The 17,094-nt window shown below is 40.1% G+C and overlaps 1 protein-coding gene across 1 annotated transcript in view; it reads left to right on the top strand.

Annotated features, from left to right (window-relative positions):
• The first annotated feature begins 1,015 nt into the window (after positions 1-1,015).
• LOC145391598 (cytochrome P450 2L1-like) overlaps positions 1,016-17,094 on the top strand; it is a 96,311-nt gene continuing 80,232 nt past the window's right edge. Inside the window, exon 1 of the mRNA XM_080266145.1 lies at positions 1,016-1,072. The gene's annotated coding sequence lies outside the window, so the exon portion shown is untranslated. The remainder of the gene's footprint in view (positions 1,073-17,094) is intronic.

A 17,094-nucleotide genomic window follows, 5' to 3' on the forward strand; every position in this document is an offset into this window, starting at 1 on the left:
GGGAGGCCGAGGATGAGATGGAGAGATGGGGTGGAGAGGTATATGAGAGAGAGGGGTGTGAGTTGGGAGCAGGGGAGTGAAATGGCGGGGGACAGGGCGACTTGGAGGCGATTTGTTTGTGGCCACCCCAAACGGGATTGAGGCGTCTGGCAATAGATAGATAGATAGATAGAAAAGGAAGAATGAATGCATAACTTTACAAAGTACCTTCACTCATAGCACCAGGCTATCTGGCAACTCTCACTCTTAACTGAAAAATGCGAGAAACGTCGGGAATTTTCCAGCACTACCTTTCTAGCAATCCAGCTTCTGAATATCTTAAAGTTAATATCTTGTCACAGCTCAGTGGCAAAACAAAATAGTACGGCTCTACATGCTTTTTCTGGCACTTCTAAGTTATTAGGATAATATTCTAGTGTTAAACTCTTTCAGTGACAATCAGATAATACATCGGTTCCAAATGCCTCCCATAATTCTTCATTGTGATAAGTTTGATGTTTTGGTGTTAAACTCTTGTAACGGTTGAGCATTCAAAGTAGAGAGAGAGTAGTGTTAAGCAAGGTAAAGTCTTCCTTTCGTGTCAGGCATGTGCTCTAAAATTATTCGATATTTTTCTCGTACAAGTGAGTATGTAAATGGGAGACTTTAATGAGTCTGTTTTATTTTTAGCCTAGGAATTACAACGTATTCTAAGTTTTTTTTTTCTTTTTTCCCAGATGAATTTATTTTGCTTTTGAGAACTTTTGACGTAAGAAGGCTGGAAACAGTCACAGTTTATCCCTCCATAACCAGATGTGTCTCCCAGAGTTGAATAAAACGGATTGATGGTAGTACGATTAAACTCTGAAATACACCACCGATATGCAGATGTTTAAGGGAAGTCTTCCTGTTTTTATTTTGAACATAAATTACAGGAGGACTTACAGCAGTAACAAATAACGATAACTTTTGTAATATCTGATCATCCAACAGGACGATGGGGTCTACCGTTGTTTGGATACATCCCTCTCACTTCCAAGAATTTAGAGGAACAACTGGATGATCTTCACAAGCAGCATGGCGACGTGTATCTGTGAGTAAATTCTTGATTCTTTACATCCTGCAGTGTTATAATTATTATCACACTGCGTCTCTTTTCTTCCTTCTCTCTAGTCTCCTCTGATATCTGATATTAAGAAGCACCATGCGTACTGTACGTGCATGTGAGTGTAGCTGCTTCATTCTGCACAATCTGGAATGGTTTACTTAAACCATCTCTCTCTCTCTCTCTCTCTCTCTCTCTCTCTCTCTCTCTCTCTCTCTCTCTCTCTCTCTCTCTCCCCTTGCAGTCTGTTTTCTCACTGTCTGAGTTGTCCAGCAACTGAATTCTACTTTGCCAAAAATGATTTTGTCTCTTCTGCCTCATTTTTTTTTTTTTTAACCGTCTCTCGTTGGTGTATATTTGTGAGTTGCAAAGTCACTTTGTCCAGTATTAACGAATGGTTTTATGCTGCCCTTCCCTCGTTGTTTCCTTCCTCTTCTCTTTTTCTGTCTGTAATTTCATCTCGTCTATACAGCGAAGCATTGTGAGTGACACATCCAAGAGTGGCCACGTAACACGGTCTGTATCATGTTACCCTTGTGTGAGTGGGGCTTTTCACCTGATCAGGTGTTTCCGGTTGGCCATAAAATATTGTGTATATATCTGTCTCTCTCTCTGTCTGTCTGTCTGTCTGTCTCTCTCTCTATCTATCTATCTATATATATATCTGTATCTATCTATCTATCTATGCAAAATAACCACAGGAGTAATGAAAGGAGCGACAGTGAGTACTTTCGTATATTATATCTTCAGACAGAGTGAGACAGAAACGTAAAAGGCAGAGGTCTTTTTTGCACACCAGCAGCAGGGAGTGGCACACAGAACAAGGGATGACTTGAATTTTTACCTGCGGCTTAACTTATGGACAACTGCAGCAGGGAGTGGCACACAACAATAGATGAGGTAGTGATATACACGATAATATTTTACGGTTAGCTGGAAAGACAAGGTCAGGTGAAAAGCACCACCCACGAGAGGATTAATTTGACCCACATGGTCAAGTTGGGTACCCTACCCATGAATTAGTGTCGTGCCACCTCTCTTGAGAATGTTGGTCCTACTGTGTATATATATATATATATATATATATATATATATATATATATATATATATATATATATATATATATGTAGTCTTCTTACCTCTTTACACTCATTCATCTTAGAGATGTCATGAAATACAGCTTGTTGGTCCTCTACATTTTATTTTCGAGTTACATAAAACACACACACACGCACACACATATACACACACACACACACATATACACACACACACACACACACACACACACACACACACACACACACACACACACACACACACACAATTATATATACTTTTATATAAATATAAATATATATAAATAAATAAATAAATATATCTCATCTCATCTCATCAGCCGTTTGAGTGTCCACTGCAGGACGGGCCTATCTCGACCGAAGTGGGGACGATACAGCCAATGTATCTCTTAACAAGTGGCATAGGCTGTCTGGTAGAGATTGTATGCAGGGGGAGAGGTGCTTGTAAGTGTACCTGTAGTGTTGGAGTGGCTTTGGATGTGTGTGTAGTCTGTGAACCAAGTGTAATCGTCCCGCACAAGCCGACTGGGTGCAAGCATACTTTACAATATGCGACACTGGTTCAACCACAGCACCCCTTATGTCCGCCAAGCAGTACATGGCCAGAAGAACGCACCCAAAGTTTATTACCCTGGCGGGGCGTGAACCCTCATTCTTCAGTGTATGAAAAAGCACACTTTAACACTGTACCACAGAAGCTCCAAATAAATAAATAAATTATATATATATATATATATATATATATATATATATATATATATATATATATATAACAATGGGTCACGATATATAGGGAAGAAATAAAAGTAGTCGAATTTCTTTGCTCAGTCTCAAGGATATTCCTCTTGAAGGAGAGACTACGTGTGAATTTCTTCTGGGATTGGGCATCATTTAGGGGTCGTGCAATGAAACTGAATTTCAGCTCTTTAATAATATTCCTCCTGTGTAATGGAAAACAAAACGTACGCTATGCTACGCTGTTGCAACTCTGCACCTGATCATGCACATAACCCCTCTCCCCATCTCCTTGCACACTTAACCAAGCGCATAACTGCCTTGCCCCTTCCCCCCCCATTCTGTATATCACGGAGGCATTAAAACTTAAAAATTTCTGTAGTTTATCCATGGCAATTATGCAGTTATGAGAAGATTTGATGAAATTATGACTTGTGTTTTTTTTCATTTGGGCAACATTTTTCATGATTACATAATAAGTAGTCATGAAGCTTAACACATAATTAGATATTCATATACTCATTTATCATGTACAATTTCTTCCTCCAAGGGGTGAGAGTTGCAAAGTTTCATTAGAAAAATGCATTGAGCCCTTCAGATTCCTTGCACAGGTCGTGTTGAAATCTCTGATTTTTTATGTTTCATTATTAAAAAAAAAAAAGATTTAAGACACAGCATTCTGCCTATCAAAAGGTACCAGTTCACTAGAAGACACATAACCATGTGAAATTTCATGGTACTATAGTGAATACTTTCCGAGCTCTGGTCTGGAAAGAAAATCTCCATGCCATATATTGTTGTTGATACCAGTGATAACAATACCCTTCTCTGACCTCCTCAGGTGGAGGGTAAAAATGTATTTTGCATATTTCCAAATCACACTGGATATACCACAGTGAGTGATAGAACACACTGAAGGAATGTATTAAGTGCAGATCATGCTTGTTTGCTGTCATTGTGTCCTTTTGCCGTTGTTCTTCAACTATTTAACCATGACTTTGAGCTGATCCTCTTACTTGGTCCTGCCCTAAATTGTGAATTCGTGAATGACGACCATACCATGTTTTGCAATGTTGGTTGTCACTAGCAGCTTGGCGACACACTTCATCCCTCAAGCATTGGCTTCTGTAGTTGCCCAAGTCATAGGATCAATGCCCCAAAACGAGTAGTTGATGTCTAGATGTTGCAGCATGATCGTCGTACAGGTGAAGAACTCTGACAGGCTCATCCTCCTGAAGTCCTCAGGGGAAGAATGCAGACACGGGCTCCGTTTTTCCGAGCCCAAAACAGTGTTCATATGGTGAACCATTGCCCTCTTCTTTGTATTGGATTGAAAAGTGTGAGCTCAACTGTCACAGACAGATGCCAAAGATGTCGAGAGAAAGGCTGTTGCTCTGGTGTCCCTGATGGCTTGGTCCTTGTGTGATGGTAATTCCATCATGAGGGTGGGGTTCATGTGGCAAGCAGCAGCAGCTGTCATGATGGAGAACCAAGCTTGCATGCAGATGTGGAAGCCCATCAGTTTCTCCCAGAAGTTTTCTATTTGACTGGGTCCACGCAAAGACAAGCATTTTTTTTTTTTTTTTATAACAACCAAAGACGAGAAAACAAATGAATAAAAAAAAAAGCTAATCCTTACACCAGATTACTGGTGTCTCTGTTCATAAAATATCTGTAACAGTTAGACTTGAACAGCTGTAGGTTGGAGTTTGGAGGGAAACAACTCTGGGGAAGCGAGTGCCAGAGAGATGCAGGTCGGGGAATGAAAGAATTCTGATAGGCAGAAGTTCTGCAATATGGCTGAGTGACATTCCAGTCATGAGCGCTACCAGATGCCCGTGTAGCACGAGGGAAGGCATGGAGAGGTGGCACAATGGATGCAACTTCGTCTGAGCATTTGCTATAAAAATATCTGTAAAATAATGGAAGGGAGGCAACATTCCTTCTTACTTGTAGGGGAGGTAGTTTATTAGTAAGAGCAGGGTTATTAATAATTCTGACAGCTTTGTTCTGAATTTAATCTAGTTGTTTTAATGCAACCTCTCCACATCCATTCCACAAGGGTAAGCAGTATTCAAGCTGAGAGCACTCATGACTCTTATAAGTTACGGCTAACTGGTTGTCAGTGAAGAAGTTACGGACTCTGTACAATAATCCAAGTTTCTATGAGAGTTTTAGCAAGTGATCTGACATGATAGGTCCGGCTGAGGGCATTGTTAAGTGAGACACCGAGAATTTCAGTACGGTACTTTTGGAGATGGGAATATTTTTAGAATTGAAGGTAATATGCGAATCTGGCAATACCTGTATATTAGTAAAGTGTATACAATTAGTTTTACTAGCATTAAATGAGACAATGTTGTTTTGTCCCCATTCACTGATCGTAGATAAGTCTTGATTTAAGGAGATGGCTGTACTGAGTTGAGAGTTGGAGATATCAGACTTTGTAAATGGGTGTCTGAGTGTGAATGATCTATGGTGTTGAGTAATCTGCATATGAATGGATGGGATTGTGGGTGACAGATAACAGATCATTAACCCTATCAGGTTTCTGGGCCAGGCAGATTATGTCTGTGCTAGAGTCAGCCACTCACGCTGGCCCACATCTTCGCAGCCTGATACTTTTCTTTGATCGTTCTGTGTAAATACACTTTACATGATAGAATGTTGGTCTTGGTGTCATTTTAAAGCTGAATAGTTGTACTTTATCGTAGTATGTTAAAAAAAAAAAAAAAGGAGAACAAAGAAAGTAAAATGTCAAAATGACGAGTTGTAGTTTGGCGAAAAGCAAAAATTTTATACCTTGCCGGAGAAAAATATTCGGCAAAAAAAAACTTATAAAGCTATGTAAATCTGGTTTAAACTGTTCAAAAGTACAATTAATTATCTTTACAATGACATACAGATTATTGTAATTTTTACATTTTATTGCACGGTAAAGTGACAGGAAAGAGACATACAATTTTATTTTATTCTGCCTCATATTCACTTCACAATCTTTTTCTTTGATCGGTCAGTGTAAATACACTTTTTATGATAGGATGCTGGTTGTGGTGTTGTTTTGAAGCTGAATAGTTGTACTTTAACGTACCAGTAGTATGTTGAAAAAGGGAAAACAAAGAAAATGAAAAGTCAAAGTGATGAGTTAAAGACGGGCAAAAACCGAGAATTTTATACCTTGCTGTAGAAAAATGTGTGCCAAGAATAAAGTGATAAAGAAACAAAGCCATGAGTCAGACCAGCTGTGCAGTATCCGCCACACACAGCACAACCATTCCATGACGTCATGCTCGTGTTTCTTTGTTATGAAGTGTAAACGCGATTTATGGTGAAAATTTTACAAAGGTTTCTTAAAACGATGATTAAAAGCTTCATCGGAATCTCTGAGGTTGGATTTGAAATGACTGTTAAAATTGTCATTTCAATCTCAAAGGGTTAATATGAACCAGGAACAGGGTTGACGCCAGAACTGATCCCTGCGGCACGCCGGCGTTAGTTGGGCGGAAATTGGAAGAAATGTGGGACAAAGCTGTTTGAACTGATTGAGAAATATCCTGATTTTCAATGTATAAATGGCCCATGTCATCAGCTAGCATGATGCAGTGTACCAGGGGCCTGGAACTGGAAGAATGATCAAATGTGGGGTATGTGATCTTGTCGATGATCTGGTATGGGGTCACACAGTTGGGATCTTTGCCTTATCCCACACTTCAGACAACATTTCTGATGATTGCTTGATGCACTTCTTCAACTCAGGATTTGACTTGTGCAGATGGTAGATCGTGGGTACCACTTCACTCTGGCATGTCAAATTCATCACTGGAAAACAGTTGGGTTCCTGATTTACCAAACACCACCATCCCCCTTTTTTTGTTTGGATTGTCAGCGCTGTTTGACACAATTTTAGACCTGTGAATGGAAGAAAACAGAATTTTAAATGAGTATCAGAGAGCTCACAGACAGCGACACACAGTGTTGCAAAACTTGTCCTCTTATTCTAAGGAATGCAGTGGATTAAAATATGCAGTGAGTAAAAGTGCATTACACCTTAACACAATGATGCAATGCGAAGATGCATATACACACACTAGCATCCAGTACGGCATATATGGCTTCCTCCAGTCGCAGCTACTATAGCCCAGGAGAGCATAGGACCTGTCACACACACACCACCTTCCTGCTTGATCCCTAAACACACAACAGTTACACTGATATTTCTCCTGCCCCATCACCACACGAAGTGGATTCAAATATCCAGCAAGTGAAAACATATCGCAACTTTTAATGTTCTGATGCACCCAAACATATATATATATATATATATATATATATATATATATATATATATATATATATACTGTTATATTCTTATGCAAGAAAGAAGGAATCAAAGGCCAGGAGCCCATAAGAGTGTTACCTCCAAGAAAAAGCAAAAACAAGATAACAAAGCCAAATTAAAGATTCATTCTTTTTGAGATGCCGGGACACACTGCGTTTGAATGATTGGAGATCATTGGCAGTAGAAAAAACAGACAGAGGGAGACAGTTCCAGAGCTGACCTGTTGCAGACACAAAGGACTGAGAGTAACAGTAAAATCTTGCATTAGAGAGTTGAACAGAAAAGGGATGAGAGTTTGTCACTAAAAGAGTGCGACCTGCCATACTGGTGGAAGTACGTCAGAGGACCAGTGACCATTGAAGAGCAACAGAAAAGAGATAAAGATGCAACAGCGTGGTGAAGACGCAGAGTTTGAAGGAAGCCAGTAAGAGGAGGAGAGTTAGTAAGACATAAAGCCCTTGACATTATCTTGTTGAGAAGAGCTATATGTGGGGAGGCTCCCCACATATGAGAGTAGTACTTTACACAAGGGCAAATAAAACCTGTTTATAAAGTCAATAGCTGCACAGGGGTAGGAAAGGCATGTGTCATCTTAGTACACCTAATCTCTTGGAAGCAGATTTTACAAGATAGGTAATATAGTCTTTCCATAATAAATCTCGACAGAATGAAACCCCAAGCGTGTTTAAAAATGATGCAGGATTGAGATGGATATTGTTGAAATTTAGAGGATACTCCTGCAGAAGATTTTGTCGCATTGAAAGATGTAAGATCTGAGTTTTTAATGCATTACAAACATCGAGATCACATTTACCTCAGTCATTGATATGAGCCAAGTCTGACATTTGATGTGCCAAAGCCTCATTCTTTGTTTCTTGAAGTAACTGCTGAGATGGACACTGTTGGGAGCGAATGGAAACGTGAAGGGTGGAGTCATCAGCTTATGAGTGGATAGGGTTAGATGTACAGCTTAGAAGGTCACTGATGAATGGAAGGAAGAGAGTTGGTGATAGGACAGAGCCCTGAGGAGCACCACAACTGATAGCTCTAGGAGAAGAACAGTTGCCATCTACAACAGAAGTTATTGAACGACCAGAAAGGAAGCTAGAGATGAAGGCAGATGTAGAAGGATAAAAACCGTAAAAGGGCAGATTTTTTGGAAATCAGAGATTTATGCCAGACTCAGAAGTGTTTGGGATGCCAAATGCAATGGCAAATCTTTCGCCAAAGTTGTGAATGGAAGATGAACAGGAGTCTGAAAGCCAGGTGAGAAGATCGCCAGTGGAGGGTCCCTTTCGGAACCCATACTGACGATCAGAAAGAAGGTTGTGATAGGAAAGCTGCTTTAAAATGTTTTTGTTAAGAATAGACTCAAAAACTTTTGAAATACAGGATGTTAGCGCTACTGGGCAATAGAGAGCCGGGAATGGTCACCTTTCTTTGGGACAGGCTCAGTTTGAGCAAACTTCCAGCAAGAAGGAAAGGTACAAGTTGACAAAGGCGAAAAAGTTTACCTAGGCAGGGTGTAAGCACCAAAGCACAGTTCATGAGGACAAGAGGAGGGACCCCATCAGTCCCATATGCCTTGTAAGTATTGAGGCCAGTGATGGCAGAAAATACATCAGTTGAAGAATTTTTTATGTCTGCCATAAGGAAGTCAGAGGGAGGAATGATGGAAGAACAGCACCTGAATCATCTAAGGTGGAACTGGAGGAGAATGTCTGAGTGAAGAGTTCTGCTTTATCAGGAAAAGAAATAGCTACAGAGCCATCAGAATAGAAAAGGGGAGGGAAGGATGATGAGGTGAAGTTGTAGAGAGGTTTTGCTAAGGTGCTAGAAGGAGTGGGAAGAATTTGAGCTGGAGTGTTCAGAGTATTTAGTGTAGATGAAATTATTTTTAGTGGAGTGAAGAACAAACTTAGCACAATTCTGGACCGGGCTAATGTAGGGCCCGGCCTTCACTACAGGTGAAGGATATCTTAAAATGAACGAACACTTCTGGGTGGAAACATAAAAAAGAGATGAGATTCAGAGGTCATTTGGCTCCAGTACCTTTTGTAGGCCTCCTTGTTGTGGACAGCATTAGAAGAAGCATGATTATTTTTTTTCCCACAGGATTTGAGAAAGGAATGTATGCTAATGCCCAAGGGAATAACCTCCATAATGTGTTAGGCACACTCAGTTGGCTCTTGGCCATGGAACCAATAATCATTCCAGGGAAAATCAAAGAAGTCATGCCTAAGGGTCTCTCACTCAGCAGCTCCAAAGTGCCACAGCTAACTCTTCCTCAGGTCTTACTGGAGCGATAGGAAAGGTTAAGGTGATAAAGCTGTGATCATAGGAGCCCACTGGATAGAAAAATATAACAGCATAAGCAGAAAGATTAACTGTAAGGAAAAGGTAAAGTATGTTGGAACTCTCTCCAGGACAGTCATTGATACAGGTTAGGATACTCTACAAGCTGCTGTATGTCATTAATGATGGAAAAGATGTAGACATGTTCACTAGATGGATCACTGAAAGGAGAGGAAAGCCAAAGGTGGTGGTGAACATTGAAATCACCTAGAATGGAGATCTCAGAGAAAAGAGCAATTGATAAGATATGTACCATTTTAGAAGTAAGATAGTCAAAGAATTCTTCATAGTAGAATTTGAGGTTAAATAAACAGCACAGAATTATTTAGTCAGAGAATGACAGGATAGCTGAAGCCAAAGAGCAGAAAATTTCGAAGATTCAAGTTCAGGAACATGAGAGCAAGCTATGTTGTTGCACACATATACTCAACAGCCACGTTTGACTTTGAAATAAGTATAGAGAACGCAGGAAGGTACAGAGAAGGGTTTGCTATCAGTTGCTTCAGACAGGCGAGTCTCAGCTAGAAAAAGAAGGCGAGGTTTAGAGGAAGAGAGATGGTGTTCAACAGAGAGTAAGTTAGAGGAAAGGCTGTGAATGTTGCAAAGATGAACAAGTGAGTCAGACAGTGATTCCACGCATCTCACTTTGTCGTCACCAGCAGAGGGGCTGATGGTGAGGGCTTTGATAGTCCACCCCTACCCCCTAGGGGACTTCTAGGCTTGGTGGTGGGATGCCACTTTCGTTTAAATTTTGAATATTAAATGTGGTGTGTAATGTGCATGTAGGTTGGTAATGACAGTTAAAGGAACTTGTATTGGTTAGCATGCTGGTGTACTCCCCTTGTTACTGAAACCCTGAAAAAGTTGAGCAATGTGGGATGGTCAGAAGCTAGGCCTGAGGGCTGATGAAACGGGAGTTACGTCTCTCCCTGTCATCAGTTTTCCACCCACATTGGGAGTACCGTCATGCTCAACTGGTCGTACAATTTACTTGCTTTATCTCCGGCTGACTGTAATACATACCCTATGTTGCATGAAGAGAGAACGAATGAGGAGATGTAATAAAACGAAGGAGGGAGAGGCATTATGAAGTGCTAATGCGACAGAGTGGGTTTGTTTGAGGAATGAGAGTGTGCTGTTTATGGAGGTGGACAGGTCGTGTGAAACAGTGACACCTTGTATGAGCATCAATGGTGTCCTGAGGGATATGCTCAGTGTGGAGGCAACTGTTGCCCAATACACTCTTTTAAACACTTTAGCTGGGGGTCCGACTCATCACGCGTTAAGCTTATGTTCTTGATTGCATTCTGTTCATACATGTGAATGGCATGTAAACAGCAATATCCCACTTGTATATATTATGACCACTCTCATATAGCAAATTTGTGGCATGTGATATATGTGAGCCAGAGCGTATTGAATCTTACGTTTGTGTTTTCTGTTCCTGACAGATATTGACCAATTAAACAATGTCGTGTCGTGAAAGTAACCTCCATATACACAAAGTGGCACTTACAGTCGATACATTAGGGTCACACAGGAGAGTTGGACACGAGTTGAGTGTAGCCTTTAGCTTATCAGTGTTGAATGTCTGTGAAACATACAGGTGCTGCCATTTTTGACATCTGTTAAGTGTGCGGGAGCATTAAGTGCGCTATTGCAGCTGCTTAGTACACAGTTATTGAGTGTGTTTCGTAGCACACAAGCGCAAGGGAACTGTTGACAATATATACCTGTTCGAAGGTACAGTGTATGGCTGCACTGCAGGAGACACCTGTCAAGTGCATAGGTCTGCTGGTGCTTTATGTTAAATATTACTGCAGAGTGCAGCTTAGTGCATAACTGTTAACTGTTTTAGGGTACGAACGTCAAGTGACAGTTGTCACAGTGCCCTGGTACCAAACATAAAGTTACTGTGTACTTGCTGCTGGTGAACATAAAGCCACTGTGTGCTAATACACAACATAAAGCCACTCTGTGTGCAACCACTGAACTTAAAGCCAACATGAAATCACTGTGTTGTGCTGCTGAACATGAAGGCGCCGAATGCCCTGCTGCTGCGTGTAAAGCCAATGACCTTCGAATGTAAAGCCACCAAAAGTTTTGCCAATGTGTGTAAAACTGCTATGAGGCTGCTGTGTGTCCAGCTGCCAAGCACATTTCTGTCACATTGTCTGGTCCCATGACTGACAAGGCATCAGTCGAGGAAATGGAGAACTCTGGGTTTGATGATGTGACAACCCATGGTCGCACTTATTGACAAGCAATTGTTGCATCGTTGGAAAAGGTGAGATGACCACCCAGGGAGAACTTAACATTGGCATTTGCGTCGTTGTCATCGACCCTCTGGCTGACTCCACCCTACACAAGGTCTCCTGGACTGCAACACCACACACATGCCTTGCCCATACATAGGTTGGCCTTAGGCTAAATGAGGCCTACATACTCAGGACACCATCATATCTCTTTTTATCATCGATCAGCTCTCTATCACATTATCCATGTTATCCAGGGGCTTCATCATGTCTTGCCTCCACAGTGGTCAGCCCCAAGTTCTGTCATGCCGACCAACTGGAGATATCATGGTTACCTCTCGATTGAGTGGCTTTCTTAGTGTGTCATCATGAGGCAGTCTTTGAGTAGCTGGCAGACAGCCCAAACCGCCAATTGAAGTACCTGACACCCAAGTAAGGACATGTCATAACTTCAGAAACACTGCATTGTTATCAGTGTCGGTGATTCTTTCAGAAGAGTGGTGGTTGGGTTAGGTAGAAGAGATGCTGCGAGACAGTGGAGTCACGACATGGATCACAGTGTGGATGGCCCACAATACATTGGTGTATCTGGTATCAGCATCCTAGTGACAAGTCCAAAGGCATGGTTCGGTGGTCTTATGTGTGTGTGTTGTGTTGTTGCTATCTGTACATATATAAGATGGTGTGGAGTTGGAACCAATTTGCAAGCGAAATTTACATCCTATATGTGTGGGGTTGTATTCTTGATAATGTAAAGATGCAATTATGTGTCTGAGCGTCTGTAAACCGTATTCGCGTCCACGTGCTGGGTCTTAATCACCTAGTCCTTTAGTGATCGCCTCACCAGTAATTACAGTCAAAAGATGTCTACAGTCTTCATACAGTACTGGCGAGTGTGTAGAGAACTAGGGCGACGTGAGTGTTGGTGATCTGAGGCCTTCAGACCCCCCACCCCTGTCTCCTCCCTGATCTCTAGCTCTATGCCCAAGGGCTGTGTATGAGTGTGTGGGTGTGTGCGTGTATGTGACATATGTTAGTGTTCATGTGGTGAACATAGCACCAGGAATTATGCCTCATTAGGAGTAGTCTAATTATCTTTACCCCTATCCAGAACATTTATTCCCTGCATTTTACACTCAAATTCCTTCCAAATTCCTTATCCACTCTCTTCTTACTCTCTCTTACTAATCTTTTCACCTCTCTGTCCTCCTCTACATATAACTCTCTTCGATCTCTCAACTTCCTCCACATCCCGGTTTCTCATCCACTCACTATATGCTTTCGTCTTTTGTGCCACAGCCTGTCTCACCTCTTCATTTCATCATTCTATTCCTTGCACCCCTTTTCGTCCTCTCTTCACCCCCACACATCACCTCATGTGCTGCACAGATTTCTTCTGTGAATATCTTGCACGCACCTTCCACGTCCCCCATGTGCGTCAAATCATATATACCCAATTGCTCCTCCACTTCTCTCTTATATTCTGCCTTTTTTCCATCCTCTTGTAACCTTCTTACCCTCCTTGTATGAACTACTTCCTTCTGCCCTTACCTTCTTCTATTCCTCCATTTCATTTGAACCTTGACTTTCACCACCACCAAATGGTGGTCAGAAAGTCCACTCCCCCAATCTCTATATGCTCTTGCATCCATTACACACCTTATTTTATCATCCACACACACAAAATCAGTCATTGTTTTGCGTTCATTTAGATCACCACCCACCCTTATCATCACTCGCCACATACACTTGTGGATCATTTTGTGTCTGCAGAGGGCATTGGCTATCACCAACCCTCTCCTGACTCAAATGTCCACTAGAGCACAGCCATTCTCATCCACTTCTGCAGGCACACCCCACTCTCCAACTTCTCCAATCACTTTCACATTTCCAACTTTTCCATTCATATCTCCAATCAAAAACACTCTCTCTTTCCTTTCAAACTTTTCAGCACCCGTTTCCACATTTGTTCAGAACTCTTCATTCACTATGCTTGCATGAGCTTGTTCTGGCACACACACACACACACACACACACACACACACACACACACACACACACACACACCACGTATGCTGAAATGGTAAAAGTAAAGAAAGACTTAGAAACAAGAGTGGAAGAAAAAAGCATTAAAGAGGAAGTGAAAAGAATAATCCAAAACAATCCAAAGTTAGTTCGAGATTCAGTAGATATCAACAAATTGATAGTAATCACTGGTATAGAAGAGGAAGAAGTAAAAAACAAGATCTCAAGACACAAAAAGCAGATGGCAAATGTAATGAGCTTATTGAATGAAGTATCAGAGGAAATCTGTAGTAAAGACATAGAGGAACACAAAAGGATAGGGAAATACGAGAAAAGCAAGTCAAGACCTCTAAAGGTAACTTTCCAGAGTGTAAACACCGTGGAAGAGATACTAAAAAATGCAAAGAATCTTATGCAAAAAGAGGAGTTCAAAAATATATGGTTAAAAAGATGCCTAACACAAGAGGAACTGGAATTACTGAAAGAGAAGAGGGAGGAAGCAAAAACAAAAAATGAGGGAAGATCAGAAGAGGAGAAAAACACATTTTTTTTTTACAAAGTAATAGGATTGCAGGTACGAAAGTGGTACATAAACGGGAGGGAATAAAAAGGAGGAAGGTAGTAGAACCATGTCATGACAAGTATATAAACAAGATGATAAAGTTGATGTACTCAAATGTGGATGGAATGGTATCTAAATTATTAGAGATGAATGATTATGTCAGAGAAAATGAACCACATATAATATGCCTAACTGAAACAAAATTAACACCAAGGATATCCAATGACATACTAAACTTAGAGGAATATAATATATGGAGAAGAGATAGAAACTTAAAAAAAAGGAGGAGGAATTATAATATTAACTAAGAATAATCTAAAAGTCAATGAAATAAAACTAGATATACCCTCAAAAGTAGAACTGATTGCAGTAGAGATCAACACATCTGAAGGGAAAGTAATTGTAGCCAATATGTACATGCCACCCAGATCAAACAACTGGGAAAGAGACGAATATGAGGACCTGGCAGAGAGTACAATTCAGAGTTTAACAGCATTACTACATAAAATGGAAGAGAAATCGGAACGAATTATACTAACTGGAGATTTTAATACAAATATAAATTGGAATACTCTAGCCACGAAAGCTGTTGGGACCAAAAGCTCCTGGATCTCGTGCAAGAGTTTTTCCTAATGCTACATGAGGGAAACCACCAGAAAAAGAGGACTCGATGTACCTTCAGTGCTAGATCTCATATTTACTAGGCAAGAAAATTATATTGACAGTTTATTATATCACCCTCCACTCGGCAAAAGCAACCATGCAGTACTAAATTGCAACTTCAGGATAGCATATAACTTAGTTAACAGCAATGAAAGTTACAAAAAGAGCCTAAACTATAAAAAGGGAAATTATCAAGACCTAAAGAAGTATTTCTTAGAAATTGATTGGGAAATTGAGCTTAGAGGACAAGATTTAAATGCTGTATATAAAAATTCTGTGAATTTTATGAAATAGGAGTCCAGAAGTACATCCCACAGGACAAAGAAGCAGATAAGAAAATACAGAAATGGTTCAATACAGAATGTAAAAAATCAAGAGAAAGACGAGATTTGTAGTGGAATAGATGCAGAAGACACAATAGTGAAAGGGCGTATAATAATTACAAACAGGCAAGAAACGATTATACAAGAATAAGGAGGGAAGCCCAAAAACAGTTTGAGGAGGATATAATAAATAAAAGCAGTGATCAAACGAAGCTGTTTTACAGCTATATCAGAAGCAAAACCAAAGTAAAAGATATAATACAATCAATTACGGACGAGGGAATCACTTATACACAAGAGAGATATTTGCGAAGCACTAAATAAGAATTTCCAATCAGTTTTTACAGAAGAAAAAAAAAAAATTGAGAGAGACTATGTGGAACATGCATGTCCACACATACTACCAGATATACAAATATTAGAAAAAAGTAATACAGGAGGATTTAAGTAAATTAGAAAGAGGAAAAGCAAATGGTCCTGATGAAACTTCATGTTGGGTGCTACGAGAATATGCAAAGGAGTTAAGTAAACCATTATTTTTATTTTTCAAGAAATCCTTGAGTCAAGGTACACCTGATATTTGGAAGAAAGCAAATATTGTCCCCTTATTCAAGAAGGGGAATAGACAAAATCCACTCAACTACCGACCAGTATCACTGACCAATGTTGTAAGCAAGGTATTAGAAAAGCTTATAAGAAAAGCTTGGATAAATCATCTAGAAGAACACAATATGATAACAGAAAGACAGTTTGGTTTCAGAAAAGGAAAATCATGTGTTACTAATCTGTTGAGCTACTATGACTGAGTAACAGACACAATACAGGAAAGAGAAGAATGAGTGGACAGTATCTACAGTATTTAGATTTTAAGAAAGCATTTGACACAGTACCACACCAAAGACTTTTATGGAAACTGTACCATCAAGGAGGAATTCGAGGCAAACTGTTTTGTTGGATGCAAGATTTTCTCATAAAAAGAGAAATGAGAACAGTACGAAGGGGAAACTACTCATCATGGAAAGAAGTGACTAGTGGAGTAGCACAGGGTTCAGTGCTGGCACCAATCATGTTTTTAGTGTATATAAATGATATAGACAGTAACACTGGAAATGAAAGCTATCTAAATATGTTTGCAGATGATGCAAAAATTCAAAAGAGAATTACTAACATAGACTTGTAACGAGCTACAAGAAGAATTAAACTTCATGAATGGAGTATTACATGGCAAATGGAATTCAATGTGGACAAGTTTCATGTAATCAAGTTTGGTAAAAGTGGAAAAAGACCTGATTGGGATTATACGTTAGGAAATAAAACCCTACACACATCAGAAAGAGAGAAGGACCTAGGTGTGATTATCAATAACAGACTATCTCCGGCTGACCACATCAGTGAGAAGGTACGGAACATTTATACACTGCTTGCAAATATGAGAATATCATTCTTATACATAAATGACGATATGCTAAGAAGGATGATAACATCATTCATCAGACCAACCCTGGAGTATGCATCAGTAGTCTGGAGTCCTCATCTCAAGAAACACATAGACAAGATTGAAAAAGTTCAAAGGGCCGCTACAAGATGGATACCAAGCTTAAGGGATCTAATTTACGAAGAAAGAAGAAATAAACTGAATCTACCAACACTACAGGAGAGAAGGAAAAGAGGTG

This window comes from Coenobita brevimanus, chromosome 2 (assembly GCF_032717465.1).
Source record: "Coenobita brevimanus isolate Jiangsu-jjx chromosome 2, ASM3271746v2, whole genome shotgun sequence".
NCBI lineage: Eukaryota > Metazoa > Arthropoda > Malacostraca > Decapoda > Coenobitidae > Coenobita > Coenobita brevimanus.